General features: G+C 40.7%; 1 protein-coding gene across 2 annotated transcripts in view; it reads left to right on the top strand.

The window, feature by feature from the left end:
* Nucleotides 1-24,698, top strand: part of ARMH3 (armadillo like helical domain containing 3) — a 129,763-nt gene that overhangs the window by 60,862 nt on the left and 44,203 nt on the right. The window lies entirely within an intron of this gene.

Here is a 24,698-nt window from a genome sequence, read left to right as displayed (position 1 = left end):
CCACATTTGTTGTATTGAATTTGGTTTTGAATTTGTTCTCTTTGTTGGGCTAAATTGCTGCTCTAAACAGGGCCCACTGGGATAAAGAGAGGATCACCAGGGTTTGATTGTCTTCTTTCTAATAATTCGCTCGGCTCTTCTGTAGACTGAGTGCTTTCAAAGCATGGCACAAGCTGTAATGAATTAATCCTCACAGCATTCTTGGGAGAAGTTATACAGTAGGGAACAATGCTGTGCTGGCAGAGCAGTTGTAGACCTAATAGATTTCTGTTGCGTGATCCTATTGCAATTCTGTGAAGCTATGAAGGGGACTATAAGCCAGCTGTAATAAGCAGATTCGAGGCCTCTTTTAACATCGCAAGATTTTGGGTGTGTTTAAAACTGATTATTTAAGGACATTTCAGTGTTGTCTTAAACCTCTTCCTCCTGTTCAAGGGCAGAAGTTGTATTCTACTTGTAGGGCTAAGGAATATCTGGGGGTGCTTTTGTGCTGTATTCCTTCATGACAGCAATAATTTCTTTTCCTGGCTTCTGAAGCAGCTAGTACTGACCAAGCTGGGTACTAGACAAGAGGCTCATGGATCTGATTGATTGGAAGATGGAAGAATGTTGAGAATTTACTGTTTATCTCTGGCTTGTAAACAAACCATAAAAGATACGAGCATTTATACTGAAAAAATATCTATCCATCACTTTGGTCACCGCAGACACTTGGTGTCTATGCAACACCACTACTGCTACATTGCTAGTACTTGCCATTTTCCTCACTACAAAACGAGATTGTGTAGGACGAACTCTCTGAGGGCATCTTTCAAGTCAATATACATCTTACGTCTATAAACCATCTTAAAGGTTCCTTTAGTAAGTCTGTAAGCTTAATAACATCACGTATGGTTCCAGAAGATTTATTTTGCTACTATCCTTATTTTTATTTTTTATAAACAGACATAAATGAATGCTTGTGGGCAGATAATGCACTCAGAGTGAAGCAGCAGAACAGATAGCTGTTGGCAAATTAATGTCATTTAATGTGACACAAAGTGTCTGCCCTGGGAATTCTCTGTATACCCAGGGAGAGCAGTCTAAACCGGGAAGAGATTAACAAAAGCAAGTGGTTGCAGAGGGTTTGTGCTCACCTCTTGTTCGTGCAAGCAAGATTTGCATTGGGTCATTACCTGTTGGCTTAACAGCTGCTTTTGTAAAGATCAGCATTCAACTGAGACAAGATACAACCAAAAAACTGGCACCTTGACACCCCTCCCCGGACAGCCTGTATTGGACACGTTCAGTGCATGGTGTTGCCTGGAACCAGTGAAACCTCTGATATGTTTCTCTTCCAGGATTTTGGTAGCTTTCCCCTGCTCTGCTGAACTGCTTACATATGTTGAAATTTCATGTGGTCTTTCACTAGCTTTAGAAGTTTTCATGAATGACTTTCATGGCTTTTCACACAGTGAAATTAGACAAGGTCTAAATTAGAGATGATTCAAGGCCTGGAGAGGGATTAGACTTCAGAGAAGTTAGTCTGTTTGACTTCCCAAGTTTCTCTTTTTTAAAAAAAAAAAGTGAGGTGTGGGTATTTCATCTACTTGTTTGTTTTCTTCTCATGGTAGAAATACTACATTTGAAAGGTTCTTTCACTGTATAGATTTTAGAACAGCTGGTTGTTGGAAGCTGGAGAAATCAAAAGGTGAAGATGCTTTTGTGAAGGCGACTGAAACATCAGACTGTCAAAGCGGTGACTAGGACTAGGTGCCTTTTTTTGAAAGAACATGCTCTAGAAAGTTTCAAAAGACTTGTCTCGGTACAGCGAAGATGGATGAAGTGAAGGGCCTGTGATAATGTAATCATCCTTCTTGGCCTAAAGACTGAATTTAGGTGTTTGAAAATTGAAGATCATGCAGCAGAAGGATGAGAGGATAATTCTTTGAGGAATGCCTCAAGCCTTCCAAGGTCTGAAGCTTTCTGCAATCTGTTGGGAAAGACCACTCTGTCCTGGTCTGGCTGTCCCACTTCTGCAGCAAGGTCTGTAGAAAGACCTTTAATACTAGTGTTACAGGAGTAACTGTTGGGGAGACACATAAAACAGTCCTGCTTGTAACCCACAGTGCTGGATTGGTGAGGTCATCTGATTAATTGCTTTAATGCCGAGTCAAGATGAGTAATACCTAGAGAATCTTTGACACGTTCTTGTTTAAACTCAGCTGCAGAGAGATCCCACTTTGTGTATCCTATTATGGTATTAACTGTACTTCTTAGTTGGACTCTGTTCTCCACTAGGCAGTCTGATTGGGTTTTGTTTTTGCTGATTATCTGATTTTTCTAGTCCCTACTCCAGTGAAAAGAGCGGTCACGAATGTTCTTTTTGAGTATTGAGGGCCGGGGAGGCTATTCCTACCTTCTCTCCATACCTCTCCTTTTTACAGACAGTTCATAGTTTCTGTCTAACCTAAAGAAAATGAAAATTTGAAGAAGACAGAGTAATAATAGTCTGATCTGGCTGAGATCTTACATACCCTACTGGAATGAGTGATCCCTATTGCTGTCCTGTCCCATAATAGTGATAATAACTTCTGTCTGTGGATTTGTCTCTGTGGTTTACGTAAATAATTGAGGCACGGTGGACTGCAAGATATAGCTGCAGCGCTCATGGGCTTGAAATAAGAAGCTGCAGCAGTTAGTGGTTTGAAAACTCACCTTCTCACCTCTGAGAAAATAAGCACATTTTGAGACAAGTAATTTTTTTAAGCTAACGAGCCTCTTTAAGATAACATTGTGCAGGTTTGCATTTAATGAGAGTTTTATTAACGCAGGGTTCAAAGGGGCATCTTCTGATTGCTTACTCAGTGAGGAAGGTGGCAGCTGAATCCCTGTATTCTTTTAATAGACTTTCTCCTGATCAGGATTTTTTCAAGGTGAATAAATAGATTAACTCAATGATTAATAGACTGAATTTCCCCATTGTGTGAAATTCAGTCCCATCACCACTTTTAAAGTAATTTTATTTTTCTTACTGAAACACTTTTAACAAGCAAAGAGTAAGTTTGTAGTATGGAACTAGGTGATAGGATTTTTTTTTTTTTTTTTTAAAGGTGTTTTGTGTGCTGTTGTAGCATACGCTGCAATCCTCGCTTGGGTGCTTTCATTCACTCTTCCATCTTGTAGCTACTTTTGTTCCACATGACCCACCCTGCGTGACATTGTTTCTTTGTACAGGAGGTGCTGCTTCTCCCAAGGCTGCTTTTGGGGTCGTAAAGAAGAGATTGGGGATTTGGGAGGAGCACTTATAGCATTGCATGGGTGTGTATAAAATGGTTATGCTTGCTGCCAGTCTGGGCAAGAGCACTCTGACAGAACACTTACAATTTTACTTAGGTGAAAGAAGGCCAAATTGGGCTGTGCTTGTTTGTCATAGGATACCTGGCATCCCTGCTCTGAAGCTATAGCTCATGTTAAATTACCAGCACTCCATAGAACTGCACTTACTGAAAACCTTGACAGAGGAGGAGGCTCCATTCAGACATTTGTTATAAATGGCTGCAAGCAGTCCACATAGTACCTTCAGCATTGTTCTGCTTTACAGCAAGAAATTTAGCATCTGTTCATGGGGGGAGAGAAGAGCTAAATGCTGCTGACCTAGTCATGTTGTAATGGATGGCTGTAGCATTTATGCAGAATACATGAAAGGGGACCTGCTGATAGATAAGTGTTTCTGTATAGAGTGGAGGCCTATGGATTACAGTCAGCTGAGACTGCATAAAAAAATATATATTTTTATATATATATGCACACACATTTCCCTCCTTCCCTCTCCCTCTCTGTGCAGACATAATGGACACACACACATGTTTCTTGCCAATATGAGCAAGAGAATGAAAAAAGGAGGGCAAGCTTAAAGCCTGTTTATGAAAATAAATGATCAAGAAAATCTATGCGCATATATATAAAATATGGATAGCTATGTGTATATTATATGTATATGCATATATATGAATGTGTGTATCCATATATGTATATATGGATAGCTGTGTGTATATAAATACATGTACATACATAGTCGCACACATGCATATGCTTACATATATGTATATATTTATATATAAAACATGCGCACAAACATCTTGCCTTTGACAATGGGCTAATCTAAAGCCATAATATCCAAGCTGAAAAAACCAAGACGCTTGTTTCCAAAGCTTGTTTCCAAGAGGAACCACAAGTGTTGGCTAAGGATGCTCAGGTGTTACTCCTTTCTGCAGTAGCTGCCAGCAGCAGCGTTGCACTGAGTGCGTACGTACCGCAGGATGGACGGACCGTGCAGAACTGCTCGGGCCAGCCAGCGCTGAGCAGCAGAGGGTGCTCAGGCATGCAGGTTAGCCCAGAATGATGTGGAATTCGTTCCCTATGATTCTTAAACCCACTTGTGAGGGCTACCACTGGTGGAATGACAACTCCATTGAATTGTTCACTGAGGTGTGTTTAATGGTAATGACCTCTGACATGCTGTCACTGCTGATCAGTCTGACTGAGCTCAGATCACAGGCTAGTACAAGACAGTCAACAATTACTTTCTTTTTAATAAAAAAAGCAACAAAACCTAAAGAGAAACTCATAGATGTATTTTATTGGTACTTTAAAAGCCTAACATAATTTTGCCAAGATTAAGGATCAAATTGTTACTAAAACGCTGTAAGAAAACTTGCAAGCTTTATGCACATAAGCTATTTAAAGCATTAGTTCATCAGTTTTCAGGTGGTAGCCTGAAAACATTATGATGCTGAAAAACTGAGAGTTAATTCTTGATGAGGATTCTGGCTTGGTTCTAGATCTTTTCTAGTGACCTGTAATCACTTCACGCCTCATTGAAGGAACAAAGTTAGTAGAGTCTTCTTGTCATTTCATGTGTTTCTTGTTGCATGCTTTTCCGGTCACATTAGGGACTCTGGCACAGCAGAACAGTTTCTGAAACACCACAGTGGTTATAACAGAGCTTGGTTACTCAGAGTTTGTCTGCTGCCACTGCTTGTTTTTCACTTGACCTTTCAGTATTCTGGTAGGGAAAGTTCATTTGCTAGGAGCAACAGATTTGATGGGAACAGATTCTGGCATTAGCTGGCACCTGAACAGAGGAAGCAGGGGGAATGAAAGGGAAGGACCTCACTTCCAGGCCATTGTGACTAGCAACATCTTAACAGAAGAATGAAAAAAAAAGGAAAGAAGCACTCCTATCGCAGGGTGCAGTTTCATCTTTTCATGGCACTCTACCCATACTTCTAGTACTTTTATTAACGTTTAGGGTTTTTTTCTAGTCATGTAACTTCAGCATTTCATTTCATTTTTACATTATCTGATTTCTTCTTGAGACAGCGGTGTTAGTTTTCAGTTATTGCTCTTTATTTACTAGCTGATTCATCTTGGTGTGCTTCTCTTACAGAGCCGTAGCCAATTTCATTCTGCTATAATTTTCCTTCATTCCTTCTCATTCATGCAGCAGCTTAATTAAATGTTGTCTCTGCCGATGGCCCAAATCCAGAGAGCAAATCTGCTAGTTGAGTGGTGTTGTATGGACCAGTTCCACTAACACAGCAGCATGGTTCAGCAAGTCAGGTGCATCCCAGGTCACCTTACTCCTTTCTGCCAGTAACTTCTCTTCCCAGGCAGCAGTGACTGAAATGGACCCTGACAATGTCAAGCCTGTTTTCTCTTCAATGAACTTTTTTTTTTCCCAGTGGGTTTTTGGGAGGATTAATTTATTTGGATTTTTTTTTTTCTTGTGGTGACTTAAGGTTTCTAGAGCTGATGTTGATTTTGAGCAAAGCTGTTTGTACAGTAAAGAAATGCCTCTATCTGAGATGCTATACCATGACTTGCTTTCTTCAATGCACTTGAAAGCCATGCTGCAGGGATCACTTTCTCTCTAAAATTTCATCCTCATAGTAAGCAATGCTTTTTGGATTGGGCTGGGGAAGAACTTGGAAGTAATTTATTCCCAGGATGGCAGCCTTGCTTAACTGGCTTTCTTAGCTTTTCCAATGTCTGCAATTGTATCGGCCACTTTCATCTACTTTCCTCATGTCATGAAGTCAACATGTTGGCCTTTTAAGAGGGAACTTGCAAAAAGATCCACTTCTGTATTTCAGCTGCTCTGTAGGGGTTGCCGTAGAGGTAAGTCATCTGTTTAAGGGAGGATTGTTTGCTGGGCAGAAAGGAAAGTCTGCTGCAGCAGAGCTGCTGTTTGGCAGTCTCTTCCTAAGATCACCAGGTATCTTAGTTCATGTGATTCTCGTAAGGTGAGCATCTCACCGCAGAGTTTACCCACTTGTGAGCCTTTGTCTTCCTGGCCATTTTGTTGGAAACATTTCTTCCTTCAGATCTGAATGTTTTGGACGTTTAGCCAGGATCTGTAGGCTGCTTAGCAAAGTTAGCTGAGAAATGTTACATCCATTACTGAAGTTTTGCAACCCAGATTTCACCTACTCTGTATCGAATGCAACTGCCCTGTGAATAGGGGAATTCGTGTCTGCAGATCTCATTTGCTGGGTTCATGGGTGCAGTTTGTGGGATTATAAAATGGAGTTAGTTAAGCTGCTAGCAAATTTTCTTGAAAGCTATGTATTCAGCTCTGGAAGTCTAATGTTTGGCACGGTTTCTGCTTTTGTGCTAGTGAATTCAGGGTCTGGAGCTTTGGGAGAACAGTCAGTAGAGGAGAAAAGTGAAAGAGACTTTTCAGTGTGATTGTGGTCTCTGGTTTGATTTATGTGAGTGACTTTGCACTGCTTGGTCTGAAGAAGTGTGGCACCAGGCAAGAAATCGTTTCTTGTTTTGCTTGCCAAATGCCCTTCTCTGTAGAGAAGTAAAAACAGTGGAGAATATATGATAGCCTTGGGAGTGGTTTTGGTTTATTTCACAGGTGGACATAATATTGGTCAGAAGTTATTTTTCTGATTTGTTTGCTGATATTTTGGTCTTGAATCCCCTTGCTGGGCACAAGTAAGTTATGTATGAGCTCAGTAATACATTAAAGCATGTGCTGCAAAGCTAGGATGCAGTCGTGTAAACATCTCGTGTTTTTGTTGCAGCACAAAATCTGAAAAGGTCTGCTGGTTCCTTGCTTTGAGTGTTGTATTGTTTCATCCTGTTTACGAGAACAATCTTAATTATTTCTCTGGTATTGCAGCTGGCTTGAGTTCAGTTCCTAACTGGTAGATTTCAACCTTGCAGTCGACATCTTTGTTGGTGGCTCTAATGCAGCCAGGAAGCAAGACGTAAATAGCCTCTGCAACCAGATTCTCTTGGCCCCAAGATCTGGCCCTACTGGAACATGATTGAAGCACAGTTTGAACCAGCTGTTTCTAGCTTGTCAAAACTTTGCCCATGCTGTTCTTATTCTTTGGGTAAATATAAGGGACTCTGATCTCCACTGGTCTCAAATCTAGCTTTCAAGATTTGCTTTAATGGAGAGAGAACATTAAGTGGCTTTCTTCATAACCCAAACAATGTAAAAATCATTTTGAGCTTAAATAACACCTTTATCCATTGAAAAATGATGTAGTATAATGCTGTTTTGGTCTTTCTGTTTAAAAGAAATCTGTTGCTCACAGCAGCGGCCAGAATTATTATTCCCTCTGAAAGCCTGGGCTGTGGGATGTGTACTTACAAAAAAACCCCTTTTCAAAATCCAGTAACATGTATTTCATATTATCTTATACTAGTGGGGGGCCTAAAATTTGGTTTTCCTCTAGAAATGTAAATGTTCTATTCTCTTAATTCTTCCTTTAGGACTAAATTGACAAAGTACCTGCTCATTAAGTACATCTGCTCATTAAGGTAATGAAGTACCTACCTTATCTTGAACTGAAAGCAAGGATAATATGTTGTTAGCTGTAGTCTGTTTGAAGACTGCACCAGAATCTGGAGCTCAATTCCCAGGGAACTGTGAGAGGAGGGCATCTTGTTTCTAACACTTTGTTCATTAAAAGAAACACGCATACTACCTTTCAGAGTTAAAATGCTTGTTTTTTAGGAGCTCTTCCCACTGAAGGCAGAGAAGGTTGTCTCAGCCTGTCAGCACAGGGGCTAGCTTTACGACCGTACAGTAAATACTGGTTGGTATAGCCAAGACTAAGGTAAAGTAAAATGCTGCCTGGAGAGAAAAAATGGGAGCTTGAGTGAGTTGTGATTCTCTCCCGCCCCCACCCCTCCATTCCAAAATGTGACAATATTTTGGACTCTAATATCTGTTCAGTTGGAGACCATAAGAGACATCAGAGGTTCATGTGGTCTGAATTAAATTGGCTGAAGAGCAAGGATATTTGGGAGAAAGTCCTGTTTGGGAATCCCAGAATGCAAACTTTTTTTCTTTAAAATCTTTTTCTAACTTATAGCTAGAAGGATAATTCAGGAAAGTATCACATAATGCTTCTGAGGTAGCAATTTCTCTCTTAGCTTTGAGGCCAGATTTCTGTTGCCTGTCTCAAGGGATGCTAACCGTAAAGGCTCGGCAGTCAGAAATGCCCACGTGCTTGGCTGTTTCTCGGCTATCAAACCCACCAGATGAAGGTAACAGTGATCTCCTGAAGAATTCATCTGTGATGAGTATCGGAGTCTGATATCTCATGCTGATAAGGGCTTCCTCAGCCTGTGCTTCTGCAGTCACTTGGAGCAGGTATAAATTGACAGTGTTGCTGAGCAGGAGGATTCACCTGCCATGCATTCCTGCCATCTCTTCTGTGGGCAGCAGCCTGCATTGTGCAGCTGCACGTAAAGGAGGAGACTGGGGACCTGACCGAGGATAAAACTATCTAGGCAGGAAAAAAAAAAAGAACAAAACAATGTGTTTTAGCCTGGATCACTTCTCGAGCCTTCATTGCACACAGATATGTGAGTGGTTGTGTCAGCCCTGTAGAGGGTGTGTGTACAAGCAGCTCAGCGTTAGGGACAACAGGACGGTCTCTCTTAGCAGCATTGACCTGTTACACCAGTTTTAGGCTATTACGCTGCAAAGTGGTTTTGAAGTTTGTGTCCACTGTCAGCAGTGATCGCTGATGTCGCTCTGCAGGGGTGTAAGCACATGTTCTCTTGCTTGTGCTGGTACAGTGCAGGGTGGTTTTTGCATACTGTTCTCGCTGTTAAGACATGTATCAACATAACCATTGCCTAAAGCTTCAGTTTGCGTACTGGGCTTGAGACAATACTGCCATGAGTCCAAAAAGTGAGAACTTGGGTGCTACTCAGAAGGGAGTCTTGAGCAGGAGATTGCGTTGTTGAAGGCATCTTGCTGCAGTGGAGTCCTGTTTCATAGGATATAAAAGCATGGTTTGAAATGTGTCTTATTTTTGAGGGTGGCCGAAAGTGGAATGACCTTAAAAGCTTCCTGGCAATCCTTTTGCCTGACTTTGGTAGAAGACTTTGAAAGCCCCAAAGCTTTTGCATGTTGCTGCTTTAGTGATTGATTAGGTCATCACTTTGTGTCTTAATTACAGTGACATTTTTCTTCTCATTAGTTGGATTATGGACAGTTTTTGAGTCTGTGTGGGATGGGAAGTAATGCAACCTTTGTGGCCAAGGGAAGGATGATTTCAAACTTTGGAACACACTGAATTTCAATGATGGCTTTGGGTGCTGTGAAAAAATGCTTCTATCCACTATAGAAAATGTAGCTGCTAAGTGCTTTGAGGGCAGAATAAATGCCTTTTATTCTAAACAAACTTGTAATGTTGACCACACTTTGGATGAGGCATTTTAAACTGGATCCTTCTTCCAGAAGGTTGTGTGTTGTGTTTAATTAATGTAAAGCTCTTGCTGCTGACAGAGGGGTGTGAATATGATATACTTTATATAATGTCCTTCATGGGGTGTCTGAAGAGGCTTAACGGAGAGCTTCTTAAGCAGGACAGTGTACCTGAACAAAGGCCAATTGCTGTTACTTAAACTTTTTGGTAATTGTTTAATGTCCTCATAATTTTGCAGCACTGTTTGCTTTGGAATCTGAGCTTGACTTTTCATGGACATTTGAGATGAGCTTGTCTGAGGCAGACATTCCCTTCTAAACTCAGAAAGCAATAGGTCTACCGTATGTTGTTCTTGATTCCTTTGTTCATTAGTGTTTGAAAGTTGTGGATGCTTTGAGGCCAGCCCATGTGTGGTATCTTGAGCCTTGCTGAAGGAGTAGACTGTGCAAATCTCACTGAAGAGCACCTATTTTTCTTCCTTGTTTGATGACTTCCACTCTCAGCATAAACTTCTCTCAGAAATGAAGAGCCACAAAACAAGGCTGCTCCAATTTGGCCGGGAAATAAAGTCAGTCAGATCTCAGTAAGGGAGGCTCTTCCCAAATTCTTCTTAATGATCCAATACTGGAACAGACTGCTCAGGGAGTTTGTGCAATCTCCATCCTTGGAGTTATTAAAATCTTGCCTGAACACAGCTGTGAGCAAACTGGCCTAACTGGCCCTATGCTGAGTGTAAAGTTGGACCACATAACCTCCAAAGGTCCTTTCCAACCTAACCCATTTGATTGTAGAAAGCAGTCTCTTCACTGCATGGTCAAATGGTAAAAGAAGCAAGAAAGCTTGTTTTCTTTGAATGCACTATGCTATATGTTAACCCTGGGTCCAACTGCTGAAGATGCCGAGTAGAGCACTTATTTAAATCAGTGGGAGCTTGTGGTGCTCAGCATCTATTTTCTTTCTCTGAAAGATCAGTAAAGGGTAAAAACTAGAGGACTCATGGTATGTGTTGCTGCAGATGCCCAGTATTGTCTGCTGTCTGTGAACTTAACAGTAAATTGGATCCTGCTGATGAGTTCCAACTATGCAACTCAGTCATTTGTGAGAAGAAACTATTCTCAGTATGATTAATGCTGTGGTTGATGATGGGGACAGAAAGCGCTGCTTTGAATAATGCCTATAATGGCATATTCCCCTGTGTGTATGTTTAAAGGAAGAGTCTATGGTTATATGAAATTGAGGGCATTTAAGAGGCAGTTAATGACAAGTGAAAATGATAGCTAGGGTAGATTAATTGTTAAATGAATTGTGCCTGCACTTGCTGTCATTTTAATGTGGTATCGGTCTAATTGTAAGTATGATGTTATACAGCAGGAAGGCATCAGGAAACAATGCTGTGCACTTCGGTTCAGGTCAGAGGAGTTTAAAGGCTTAGCCTAGCCATCAGGAGTTTTTCTCAAGTGTAGCCATCTTTTTGCTGTGTGGTTTGTGGGTTTTCTGGGGTTTTTTTTGTGTGTGTGGTTTTTTTTTTTTTTTTAATCTCTGGAGTACCAAAATCTGTGTTTTGATTAATTTTGCTTTTATAAGTTTTTCCCTATGCTTTTTTTGACAGTGCAGTAAGGCAGTATTTTGTCATAATCAGTTTAATGAGAGTTTTGTTTCAACTGTTTTGGGAATGAGATGATACTAACTGAACTTGGTCTGGAACATAGCTCACGGATTTCCCCCCCCCCCCCATTGCACTTTATCTCCAGGACTATTTATTTAACTTTGATTTGGCATGGAGACACTTTATATTCATGCCTTCAATCTGAGTGGAGCATAAGGGAAATTATCAGGATGGAAGAGGACTGAAAGCAGCCAGGCATAGGTCTCATCCTGTCATTACTCTGAAGAAATCTGTCTTTTGAATTGATTTGGAGTGACAGTGGGGCAGGAAGGCACTGGCAGAAGCTGTACATCTCTAGCAAGCTTTTTTCACACATGGCACATAGCCTCACTTGAGTGAAATTTGTGTGGTTTCTGGATGAAATGAAATGTTGCCACATATCTTTTGGTAAAGTTTAGTGGTCCCTGTTAAGACTCAGATGCACTGCATGGTTCTTAGGGCCTTTTTTTCTGTCTGATAACTCTTTTTTATTTTTTAAAGCATTTGCTGTGTTCGGAGGGGAATCAGTTTGGGCCCAAGGACACCTAGAGGATGTGAGCTTTGATTGTTTTCAGCCTGCTAATCTTCATGATCCAAACTGTGCACTCAAGCAGAACAATAATGCCCTCTACACAGTAAGATAGGAAAATACTCAATGGAAAGCCTTTCCTAGGAAGAGAGGAGGCCTTCAAATTCGTCTTCTAAAAGGATAAACTTGGATGGGGACAGGTGCAGACACAAGCAACAAGAATCCTGATTTCCCTCTGAAGGACACTCGGTGTGTGCTTTGCCCGATCCAGCAAAGTGAAAACTAGTGCCTACTAATGTAGTGGGAAACAGAGGCGAGGTAGTACGGCTTCTGAAGCTACAGGGCAGTTTGTAATGTGAACAAATGGGCAGGGAGTATCACGAATAAATGAAAGTTGGAAGTGAAAGGATTTCTAACAGTAAAAGTACTGAGGGTCTGGGGCAGTCTTGTGATCAGTTAGAACAATGCATTCTAAACTGATCTAATTCCATTTAAAACTAGTCAGGGAAGGATTGTCTTGTAGCTGAGAATATGAGAGGAGAGGATGGAGAGAGCCAGAATCCCAGACTTGCACCAGGAGGAGCCTGGGTAAGAGATATCTGCTGAGGTTCTCAATGAGCAAGGCTTGATTTTTTTTTTTTTTTTTTTTTTTTTTATTCCCCTCACCCCCATGAGTAATATTATCAGCTCCAGGGGATTATGGAGATGGGTCAGATCAGGTTGGTCAGTGGATTAGGACGTGACTCAAATAGTAAATACCATTGTAGTGTTTTCTAAGGTACAAGGCTTGTAAAAACTTGTAGCTGCTTTTTGTAAGTTATTTGCTTCCTGCGTCAATGATTCAGAACGTATTAGTGTTAATAGGCTAGCTGGTTCAAAAAGACTGATGCCACTCCTTCCTGTCAGTCAGGGATCGCTTCTCCACTAAAGGAAGACGGTAAATGTCTTCTGTAAAATTCAGGGGCTGGCTAACAAATTGCAGTTTGGAATACATTACAGATGATGAATGTGATCTCCTTAAAGGGAAATCTATTTGTTTGACTTAGTGCTCTTACGATTAATTGCTTGCCAGATTAAATTGCTCCATAAAATGCATGCTACTTTAGTCGATCTCTTCATGATGAGATTAGCTAGGCCGCGCTGGTTCTTTGTATGTTAATTACAATGGTATTTTCTTCTTCAATTTAATTATTAAATTGTTTAGCACAGCATGCTTTCTCCTAGCCTCAGGAAAGAAGTCTGTATTTTTCTTTTGACCACTGTTTTATAATCTTACTGCCCTTTTTTCCAGAAATATTCTGGGTTTCCTTTAGAGAAGTATCACACACTGTAGAGGATACATTCTGAGATTTTTTTCTGTGTTTTCTGTGGTGTGCTGCTGAAACACGGGAGTAGTACTAGCCTTGCACAGATTGACCATGCAACAGTCTAGGGTGAAGAGTGAGGAACATCTGAACTGAAGCTGTGGAGGCAAATTTCCAGAGTTGCCACCCAAAGAGGAATATATCTGGGTACTGAAGCTCAGTTTTCTGCTTCTGTTGAAAAGTGTAAAGCTCACTGAGTGGGCAGGAGGTTTGCTTTTTGTCTCACCTGAAAAATCAACGCTATAGCAGTTCAGTATTCTCTATGCTGCTGAAGTTTCAGGGCAGATTTGGAGGGAAGAAGCATGTGTGCTTTCCTCATTCTTGGAGGCCTTCTCTGTATTCGCTGACCATACCCAAGACTCTTTTTTTTCCTGAAAACATGCAAAATGGAAACACAAGAAGCTGAATAGCACCAGAATTGTGGTAACAGCCTAAAATTACTGAAGGAGGCCAACAGTAAATAATTTAAGGACAATTTAAGAAAAAGCTATTTTAAGTTCTTATTATAAAACTTGCCCCAGCCTTTAGGATATTAATTCATTCTCCCTTCATCAGTCAGGGACCCGACTACGTGTGCAGCTACCCCCCCAAGATGCACAAAATAACCCCTGTCCTTTTGCAACACTAAGCCTGGGATTTGCATATAACCTAATGTTCCCTCAGCAACAATACAGTGGCTCCATTGTAAAGTTGTTGGTTTTCTTTATTTTCTTTCTTTTTTTACTCTTTATACTGCTATACCCTCTAGATGAAATATTTAATATGCACCAACTAAACTGTTAGTTGTGGTGTTTGAAATCATTCAAGCCTCTGGGTGGAGCTTCTCTCTTACCCAGCTATATCTTTTTTTATTTGCTTCTCGACTTAACCCCTCTCCCTCAGTAAATAGTGTATTACCTTCTATTGGAATTGATTCCCAAAGACAAGGCAAGTTTTTGTATTAATTAACCTAGTCTTTCATTTGCTGTATATCCAGAGCTTAGAAAATTCAAAAAGGTGTAGCAGAACTAGGAATGTTTCAGAAAGGGGCAGCAAGAATGACTGAAGGTATGGAACCAGATGTGTTATGAAGAACGTTTATATACATGACAAGTCTTCAGGCTGGAAGAGAGATGGCAGAAAGAAAAAAAACCCCAAAAATCAAATGTCATAGAGAAGATGAAGAGGAGCTACAAGAAAGAGGGTGCGTCAGAAGACCAGATAAGCTCAAAACAAAGAGATACTGCTTTGTGCAAAACTTAGTTAAGCTGTGGAATACCTAAAAGGTTATGTGAATTTAAAGCAATTATTGTAAAAATTAATGGAAGAAAATTCCATCATGGGTTACTCATCATACAGATATCACCTCTGCATCGCATATCTTTCTGGACTGCATATGGCTGGAAGTAAGAGTTCTTTCTGGGGCAGTATCATTTTATTCTTGTCTGCTTTTATACTGTTACCTGAGCTCCCATTTCTAGACATTTTTGAAGTCGGGACACTGAGCTGGCCTTTGCTACCTGACTCAGTATGACAATTTTTAATGTTTACATAAATTTTGTCTGTCAGCAGCTTCTCAGGATGAGCTATTTGCTTCAAAGCCTTTACCAAGGGTAAGGCAATGTGCCAGAATGCCCATCCCACTGCTTTCAGGATTGAAGGATTACGTTTTACTTACAGTCACCCATCTAGGTTATTGTCCCAGTTTCGGCTGGGATAGAGTTAATTTTCTTCCTAGTAGCAGGCATAGTGCTGTGTTTTGGATTTAGTAGGAGAAGAATGCTGATAACACACTGATGGTTTAGTTGTTGCTAAGTACTGCTTATGCTAGTCAAGGACTTTTCAGCTTCCCATGCTCTGCCAGGTGCACAAGAAACTGGGAGGGGGCACAGCCAGAATAGTTGATGCAAACTGCCCAAAGGGCTATTCCATACCATGTGACATCATGCTCAGTATATAAACTGGGGGGGGGTTGGATGGGGAGCAGCGATCGCTGCTCGGGAACTGTCTGGGTATCGGTCGGTGGCTGGTGAGCAATTGCATTGTGCATCACTTGCTTTGTATATCATTATTATTATTATCATTATTATACTGTTACTATTAGCATTACTATTTTACTTTATTTCAATTATTAAACTGTTCTTATCTCAACCCAGGAGTGTTTCTCACTCTTACTCCTCCAATTCTCTCCCCCATCCCATCGGGGCAGGGGGAGTGAGCGCGCGGCTGCGTGGTGCTGAGTTGCTGGCTGGGGCTAAACCACGACAGTTATACATGTGGCTTGTTAAATCTGTCACTACTTTCAAGTCAAGAAGGCTGAATTCCCATGTTAGGTGTCTGTAAGGGTTCACTGTTTTGTGAAGGAGTCTCTTAACTACATTTTGACCCACACGAGCTTTGTATACAGAAGAGAAGGCCTTTCTGTGGCTTTCTGCTGCTGCTTGTGTGTGCCAAAGAAATACTGTCCCTGGTAATTTAGAGGAGGGATGTCTAAGGAAGAAGATTATACTTTCCTATGAGCTGGTCTCCTGTCTAGCAGCCTTTTGCTCTTTTCTGGGAGTGGCAGAGAAGTGTGTAATTTTCTGGAGCACTGGTGGAGAGAAGAGTAGAATGATTAACCATGGAAGATTTTTCTTCCTTCATGATGTTACTTTAAAATTTCAATCATTATCTTCACTATTCCTTTTTTCTCCAGAAAGAACTCATGGAGAGCTGTCAGGATCATGAACTCATAAATCTCATGAAAGTAAAACATGTGCCAGCTGAGCAAGGCATGATTTTAATTAAGACTAACAGGATTTTTTTGTCTTTTTTTTCTTCTTGCTAGCCCTGATTCAAATATAATGGTTGGGAAGAAAGGTCTTCATAAGTTCAGTAGTCTGTTGCTTGTCAGCTAAAGAAGGCTGAGTTGGTGGGACCTTTTGAGACTTTGATTTAAAAAAATAAAAATTTAAAGGCCCTAGGTTTTTTTTTATTTGGTTAAGGGGACAAATCCTTTTACTGAGCTTTTGTAGAGCAAGGAATTGAACAGGGACATAATATGTTTTTTTTCTGTTGCAGGTTACTGTTCTAAAGGAAGTTCATGTTGGATAATTTATCATTCATTCCTTTTTCTTTCTGGCTACTGCAGATCTCCATGCACTGCTCTATAAGTTGATGTTTAAAAGGTTCTTTTGCTGAAATCTCTGAAGACAAACTTTGATTTCACTAAATAAAAAAAAAAACAGACCAAACCCTGTCATCAATTCTCAGTGCACAAGTTAGATGGGTTTGGAAAACAAATGGATCAGGGTGGGAGATCTCTTCTGTAAGTGCCTCAAATAATGATCTGTTCTTTATGAAGAGCATTTATCTATGAAGACCAGCCAAGGTGAATTAGAAGAGCATTATCTGGAAACACGCAGATGTGAAGACACACATCTTGCTGTCATCTGCCATCCCATGTCGGCTCAGCTGTGGGCTCTATCTGTCTGGAGGTGGGGAGGGTCTTTCCCTCACTGGAGGAACTAAGGCTTTGTGGCTCCAGCTGGTTCTCCTGCCCAGTGCTGGTCTTGCAGGCCAGTTCTGCCCCTCTGTCTGTGCTGCCTACAACAAGCACCGACACAGCGGAGTCTGAGCAGTGTCTGCTTTGGAGTACGCTGCTGACCTGACTGAGTGCCAAACTGAACTTGCCTCCCATCCGTTTCTTCCCCAGTCCATGGTGCCTCTGACAGGGAAAGCCATCTGTGTTACAGCCTTTTTATCTTAGCTTGGGGAGGGAAATGAAACAGAGCTATAATACTGCTTGCAGTGTGAAGTTGTGAAGCAGTTTAAGTAATCTATTGCATGCAAACCTAGCCCTGACTGTTTAGCCTCTAAATGAGGCAGGTACAGTACTCATTGAAAAGCTGGGTGCCGAGAGTGCCTCTAATTCTTGTCTTCCTAAGCAAACCTTTCCTTCTGTGTTACCTGTTATTCAGCTGAAAGTGTTTGCTTGGTGTGGAAGGATGCTGCTGTGGAACCCTACTAAGGCCCCATCTGCTAAGAGCTCGTATTGATTTGTGTCGTAGTTTATAAAAGCCTTCAATTCTCCTTGTGTAAATGCCATAAATAATGCAGATGTACTAGATTAAATGTGCTGTAGGAACATCCCAGAAATCATTTTGGTCTGGGTTGAACTGAGCTAATCTAATCATGGTTAGGAGTTTCTCAGTAGCTGTGAAGCAAAAAGTATATTGTCTTATTCTAGCTTAATGTATTAGTCAATACACAGGGGTAGGAAGATAGGTATTTGAAAGTGGTAATCAACTTTATAAAACAAGAGCTTTTAATGTTAAAATATTGCAAAACTTCATCTGAAACTAGTTGTAAATATATATACACACACACACAGTGGAAGTACAATAAAATCCAGTCCTGCACCTGTGATTTATCTGCATAATCCTCACATTTGTATGCCTCTTTGTGAGGACTGCAGTGTTTCAGAGGCTATATGTATATATACTAAATAAATCATTTTGCCCACTCATAGCAAACAGCCATTTTGTGCTAGCAACATTGCAGAATGCATTTGAGTAAGGGATGTTGATGACTAATTTGGCCTTTTGAGAATCCATGGGCTTTAGGGCACCAAAATGTATTTCAGGTTGGACGAGGTCCAGATCTGTATGAGAACTCCTTGGCAGTCTTGTAGAAAGTATATGGGAGTTTTAGAGGTGACCTGTTTTTAGAAATTTAATTGGATTTTTGCTCTATTTTATGTCAGTTATGTGTAAAGAAAGCAAAAAGGTAGAGGGATGTGGTATTTGTTAGATTGTTCGTTAAAGAAATATCCAGCATATCAAGGATTATTTTTCTTCAAAGTGGTCTGTGGTCATGGCAGCTTGGGTTCTTCTCTGCATTGGAGAGATTGACTGATGGACAGTGGTTCCTGCAGAGAAGAGAGAATGTATTTGTATGCTCATAAAATCATTCTAATCAATGTTTCCCTGGCAGTTACTTGATGTTAGTTACTACAGTTGCAAGATGAAGAATGTGTTTACATGCTATTAGCATTGTTAATTGAGAGGAAACATGGATACAGCCTATTTTCAGAGCTGAGACTTGTCTTCCTGTTGCTTTTCTGCACTTGATGGCCCCAAAACTGCTGATGTGATCAAACAGCACATTGCAGACTACAACTATAAGGCAATTTCAGAACTCAATAGTTCAAATTGTTTATTGTCAAGCACTTTGTCTTGGCTAAAGCAGACAAACCATATGAACCAGGTTGCCCATTGGCAGAGGGTTTTTTGGAATTTGGGGTCATATGTCAGCATTCATTACCAAAGGAACTTCAGGTGTCCAGAGGAACTTGGAGAGCTCTTGAACGTCAGTGCAGGGGGAGATTTCAGCAGTGATTGAGATTGCTGCTGGTCAGACTTGGCTTTAAATTTTCCCTGTTGGTTCTCCAAGTATTGTTTGCTGACATACATACATTATAGCTCATCTGCACAAACGTAAAACTTGTGACAGTAGAGAGAAGAGGTTATTAAGAACCCTTCGTATGTTAGTTTTGTAGCAGAGATTACTGAAATTCTATGGACGTGTGAAACTCACAGTGTTTCTTTTGGAGCTAGCAGTGTGCATTAATAACGACACTGCAGATTCCAAGAGTAAGTGATGTGACAGAGCACTTCTCATGGAGCATCCCCAGAAGGCAAGGATGTCGAGGGTGCACTTCCTTAGGTGACGAGTATGAAAATAGTGCTACGTGCTGAGTTTTTCAGTGATCAGAAAGGATGTAAGAATTTCTGATAAATTTTGCAAGTTACTGGAAGACTGGCAGCAGGTTAAATCATGAAGTAGATGAGGCATTGTGATCTGAATTGCTTTTTAACCTGTCAGGCAGTGCTGTTCATAAAAAAGCAAGTGCCGGTCTGCAAAAGGGGGCTGTATCTTGAAAAGCAGTGACTCAAGAAGCATTCACTGGCGGCTTTACTCTAGGTCTCTCATGAAATGTTCAGCTAAAAAGGTTTATTTGACCCTTAAAATATTAGCAGGAGCAGGAAAGTGATTTTACGATCATATATGTTTTGCAATTTTGTCTGGTGTCTGTTTCAAAAAGTATATTGAAAAATTGGACAAAGGACAGAGAAGTCTCAGTTATGAGAGGCTACTAAAAATGCTTTCAAGGTTTCAGTATCTTAATATCTTACAAACAAAACCTGAGGTATGTTCTTTAGAGTGTTCAAGCATCTTTGAGAAGACAAAATGCCAAAACAGAAAAGGAACATAAGGCTAGACACTGAAACCAAATTGAAACAGCAAATTAGGTACCCATTTTTAATAGGTAATTAACCATTGTAGTAAACAACAGAAGGGATTGGTTTCCTTCCCCTCTTCATATCTGAACGGAATACCTTTGTGAAAGATGCTCCAGCTAGCTACTGGCATGAGACTACACAGTGCAAGGGTAATGCTGAAAAATGCAACAGCCTGTGATACACAGAAGTTTGGATAAGCTGACCTACTGACCTGTAGTTTCATGAACCAGTTAAAGACTGTCTCAAAGATCTTATTTTGCATTTAACACTTAAGAAATTCACTCTGGATTCCTGTGCTTCAGGCATGTATTTTTGCACTGAGAGAATTCTCCTCCTGTACATCAGCCTTAGACCTACTGAAATTTATCCATGCAGCAATTAAACAGAAGGGCTGTCCTGAGACTTATTTTGAGGAGTTACTGCTCTTAAGACCACAGGACAGAGGTGAGATTCAAGAAGATGTCAGTGGGCTGCAAGCTTTTCATTTTACTGCAGTTTGCAGTCACTGTAATGGCTATGCTCGGTGAGTATGGGCCAGGATGGAGGAGGAGTGCTGCAAGGAAGTGTGGAGAAATCACTCACTAGCTTAACCTCCTGGTGAAAATATCACATTTGTAGTTTATATTTTCAGACATGCGTGTTTCAGTTTTTATAAGGGAGCAGGGATTTTGCCCATTCTGTTTCAGAATGGCAAGAGTTTTATACTAAGTTGTAATAGCAAAAAGAAGCTAGAGTACTTCAGAGACTTTAGAGAGTCTATTTTTAAGTCTATTTCTTACTTAACAGCAAGTTTTTACTGAATGAGTTTTGCTCAGCCTTCCATGTTTAGTCATCAAGTTAATAGATAGGAGCAGTAAATCATGCTGGGAATTGGTCTTAAACCCAGAGAAGGGTTAAAACCACTGTTTCAGCAAAGTCTATCTCTTGTTTTTCAGAAGTGCATACCTATAGAGGAAGTGTTATTGTAGCGTTGGTGTTCTTAAACACCGTGATCTTGAGGATGCTTGAGTCTTCAGGTCAGGATGTCAAGACACCCTTTAACACAAGAGGTCCTGCTCACCAGCTTCAGGGTCTGCAGCCTGGCACGCCTAAGAGGCCTCCGTCTCCATGTGTGCAGGCACTCTGCAATTTGAGCACGACCGGCACTTCCTATAGCAACGCTTTACGTGTAAAGGTAGGGCAGGAACTGAATCTTAATGATGCCCGCCATCAGGAAAAAGTAAACTGTGCCAAACTCTGCACAGTCGAGCGGGACGTGGATGAATCCTAATGCCTGCTAGAGCTGGAAGAGAACGTGACCTTTAGCAGCAAACTGTCTGACTGCAGCTTCCCTGAAATGGCTAAAAACACTTAAAAGTGATGGTATGATTGATGATATGTTAAAAACCATTTAAGGAAACAGGAAAAGCAGTCAATACTTGATGCGGCTCTCTTACTGGGTTATGGAGAGCTGGTTTGAGGGAGGGTCTAAAAAAGCCCTGTACAGCCTGTTTTGGAGCTTTCATTAGCTACCCCAACATGTAACTGCAGAGAATCTACAGGGGCTACAGCTCTCTCTTTGCTCTTTTTGTACCACCTCTTAATTCTGCCTGTTCAATAATGGCAGAGGTGTTTTGGGGCAGTAGGTTGTTCAGGTTTGCTGACACTCTGGTTTGCCATTGCTATTCAGGAGGCTAAACACTCTGTTTACTCCTGCTCTTCTGTGCCACTTGTGTTGAGGGAAAGGTTCTTTGTTTCTCTGCTGGCTCTCCATGTTCATCACTATGCAGAATGAAGCTTCGAAGTTGTCTGAATATTATTTTTTCAGGCTTCTGAGAATTGTGGGAAGTAAAGGTCAGGGAGGGTATATTGGCTCCCAATGAGGCAGAATGGCGAACGTACTGAGCAACGAATAGGCGTGCCAGCCTAGGATAATACACCCCAAACTTTGTCCTGCTGTCAGCTCCTCTGGCCTTCTGCCAAGGGCCTATGGTGACATTTATCTTGCAGTGACTTTTTCGTACAGAGCAGTAGTACATCTCCTCTGAATGCAGAGACGCAGAATCTGAAGACTTAAAGATCTGTAGATCTTGAGCTGAGCTTCCTGCTCCATGGCAAGAGGAGCTCTGCTAGAAAGGTGAGGCCAACAGCTAGTCCGGAGTGCCTAGTGGGTCTGCTGTGTGCGTACATGCACACGTGCACTGTGCAACAAAATACTCTGTGCTGGAGCCAGTGGGTTTATTTCAGAGATAGCTTGGAAAGAACCCAGATGTAACCATTTTCCAGTGGAAGGCTGAAATCAAACACTTTTCAATATTTGCTAATTCTTATTTTGAAATATCCTTCACCTCAATTTTTCTAATAGTTAGATGCTTTCAACATGGAAGTTTGATTTGTCACAATTTTTTTCCCAAATCTTGTATTTCGAAGTTGAACTGAAGTCTTGAATTTTGTGCAAAGTTTTTGATCAAATTAAGGATAAATATAAAGATCATACACTTTCATTTGGAATTTGAAACAAAGCCAGACTTCAAAATTTGAAATCCCTTATAAGAAAGGCATCTTAAACTTGGTTCTAATTTTGATCTTCTTTCTTGTTGAGTATCACGGTGTGGCTTGTCTGTGAAGCTGAATATAATTCTGCCTTTTAGATAGCATTCAGGTTTCTTTTTTCTTTTTTTTCCTTTTTTGCTTTTTGTGTTGGTGCCCCCCCCCCCCCCCCCAAGGTATTTATGCAGTTTTCTCTTTTTTGTATAGTAAGCATGTTGCCAAGCCTTGGCTGTCTCAAACTGATAAGTGTCATTGCTCATTAGTATCAAATGACACAGCCCATATCACTTTTGCTGTGTTGCTCAGCTAGCACGTTGGCTTTTAAAGCAGCAGTTAATCCCTTTGATACTGAATGGGTTCTGTAATCATCTGACCTGTTCTTTAAAATAATAATCAAAGTTCTCTAATGACTTGCATGGTTTAATTCCTTTAGGAGTCTTGCAACAGACAAGGAAATTTTGCCATGCAAGCTAACTTACACAGCACTGGAGAGCTGGTGGCGAAGAATGCTTTTTAAATATAGTCAGGAAAATGATGACTTAAGCAAGTGCAGTGTGGGTGAAGGGAAAACAGGGTTTGGTAGGTGAACAGTAAGCAGCCTGATTGCTTTATGTTACACCAACAGGTTTTCTGTTGAAAGTTTGACTATTTTTGGAGCAAGATTTTTACAGTGTTTTATCTGGCAAAAAATGCTGTATCAGTTAGGCTAGAGCAGTGTTTGAGCTGGGTTAAATTGTCAGAAATTTCTAAGTGTGTGCCTATCAATAGTAAGTAATTATGCATATGCTCAGAATAAATGCTAGCCAAGGTAATAGAAGCCATGCATTTTTTTTTTCCTCTTTAAATATGGGGGAGTCTGCAGGATCACTCACAGAACTGTGCAGTAATATTGGCAGTTTAAAACTTTGTAATAGTGACCTGTATGTGTGCTGAATGCTTTTTTTTTTTTTTAATGATATGCCTGTTCCTTCATATTTCCCAAAATGCTTAAATTGAGCAGCTTTCCTTTCATAGTGTATGGCAGCACTGTTATCTCAAACATTTCTAGTGCTGAGATTATATTGTTAACATTGGTTCACAAGCGACACCAGGGAAAAGATCCTGGCCCCTTTGTGCAGACAGAAGAGTGGTGAGGCCGGAATAGGAATCAGCATGTTGCAGTGAGTGGACCAGGAAAGAAGTGTTGCCATCAGTCTTTGAATGGAAGAGCTAAAAGGAACTGAGGAAAAATCAAGTATCTTAAAACAAGTAGTCAGCACTGCATTTTTGCCAATGCAAGTGTAATAGTAAAATGAGAATTCAAGATTTCCACAGCCTTTTAATGCTTAGAATGTTTTGGTGTTCACTAGAGCACTTCTGAATCACACAGAGTTTATAGGAATTAATGCAACCAAGTGTGGTGACTTCCTTTTTAGTATTATTTTGCAAATAGGAAGAGCACATTTGGCTCTTTGCATCAGGTTTGCTTGTTTTTTCCTGCATTTTCATTTGATTATGGGTAACATTTTTTCTTGTGGTCCCAGTTCTGTTGCTGAACTTGAGAAGTTGTGTGGTCTTCCTCATCTGCCGAGTGTCTACAAACCTTGTCAGCAACAACTGAATACATGGATGCTTGTGTTTAAAAAAGAAAAGGAAGGGAGGTGATAAAACACAGTCTGGGTTGCACAGTTCAGAGGTTGGCCCAAGGTCTGGAAGGTTTAATTGGTGGTGCTGGATTAAGAATTGTGCAGCTTAAGCTTCGCAAAGAAACTAGCTTGGACTATCCAAAGCTACTGCCTTCTTAGAACCGATGTACTTCTCTGGTGTGTAGTTGTGTATTAGGTATTATAAGGAAAAAGCAGAGGCTAAACCTTTAGCTCTCTTTTCATAGAGGAAAGTCCAAGCCTCCTTACTGCTTGCATATCCTCTGTGTCACCTGTTTTATATCACATGTAACTGATTAAAAAAATGTGGCTTTTTTTTATTACGTTTTCTTAAGAGCCTTGAAAAACACTTTAAAACTTTTACAGCATAAAAGACATATCAGTAACAGAACAGTGTAGGAGTTGGGCTTTTTCTTTGACTTGCTTGATAGGAAAACATCAGCAATTAACTTTGAAATGTTTGGTGCTCCACTGTTTGTTAGATTGGAGAACCAGACTTCACTTTTGAAATAGAAAATGTACTTCACTGGCCTTGCTTTCAGGAACACCCATGCAAAGAACAGAGCAGAAAAAATAAATGTAGGTATAAATTACAAAACCAAAGCTTTGAGGGAGAGGTGAGCGCAGGTGTATGGTGGTATATGTCAGGTACAATGCTGGGTGAGAGGGGAGTGTGCGTATTTGAAAAGAAAGTAATTTTCTCATCCTCTGTGTGACACAGGAAAGTCTGCTCCCAAAGCATGCTGGCTTTGTCCTTCAACGGCCAATTCAGCTGAATGTTTTTTGTCAAGATCTGACTGAAATTTGGTGCAGGATAAGGATGTGCAAAATAAAAGTGAAAAACAAAAAAACCCAGCACCGTTGAACTGATTCTGAAAACCCTTGGTGTAGGCAGGTGATTTAAAAAGTTGCCACTTGTCAGTTGGGCTGTGATGAGTGGACCCCCATTTCTCCTTTTGCCTGATGAACTATGAGTGTATGTGCACAGGCTAGCTTA

This window comes from Pelecanus crispus, chromosome 10, assembly GCF_030463565.1.
Source record: "Pelecanus crispus isolate bPelCri1 chromosome 10, bPelCri1.pri, whole genome shotgun sequence".
NCBI classification, from domain to species: Eukaryota; Metazoa; Chordata; class Aves; order Pelecaniformes; family Pelecanidae; genus Pelecanus; species Pelecanus crispus.
This window is presented reverse-complemented; position numbering and strand designations above follow the sequence as displayed.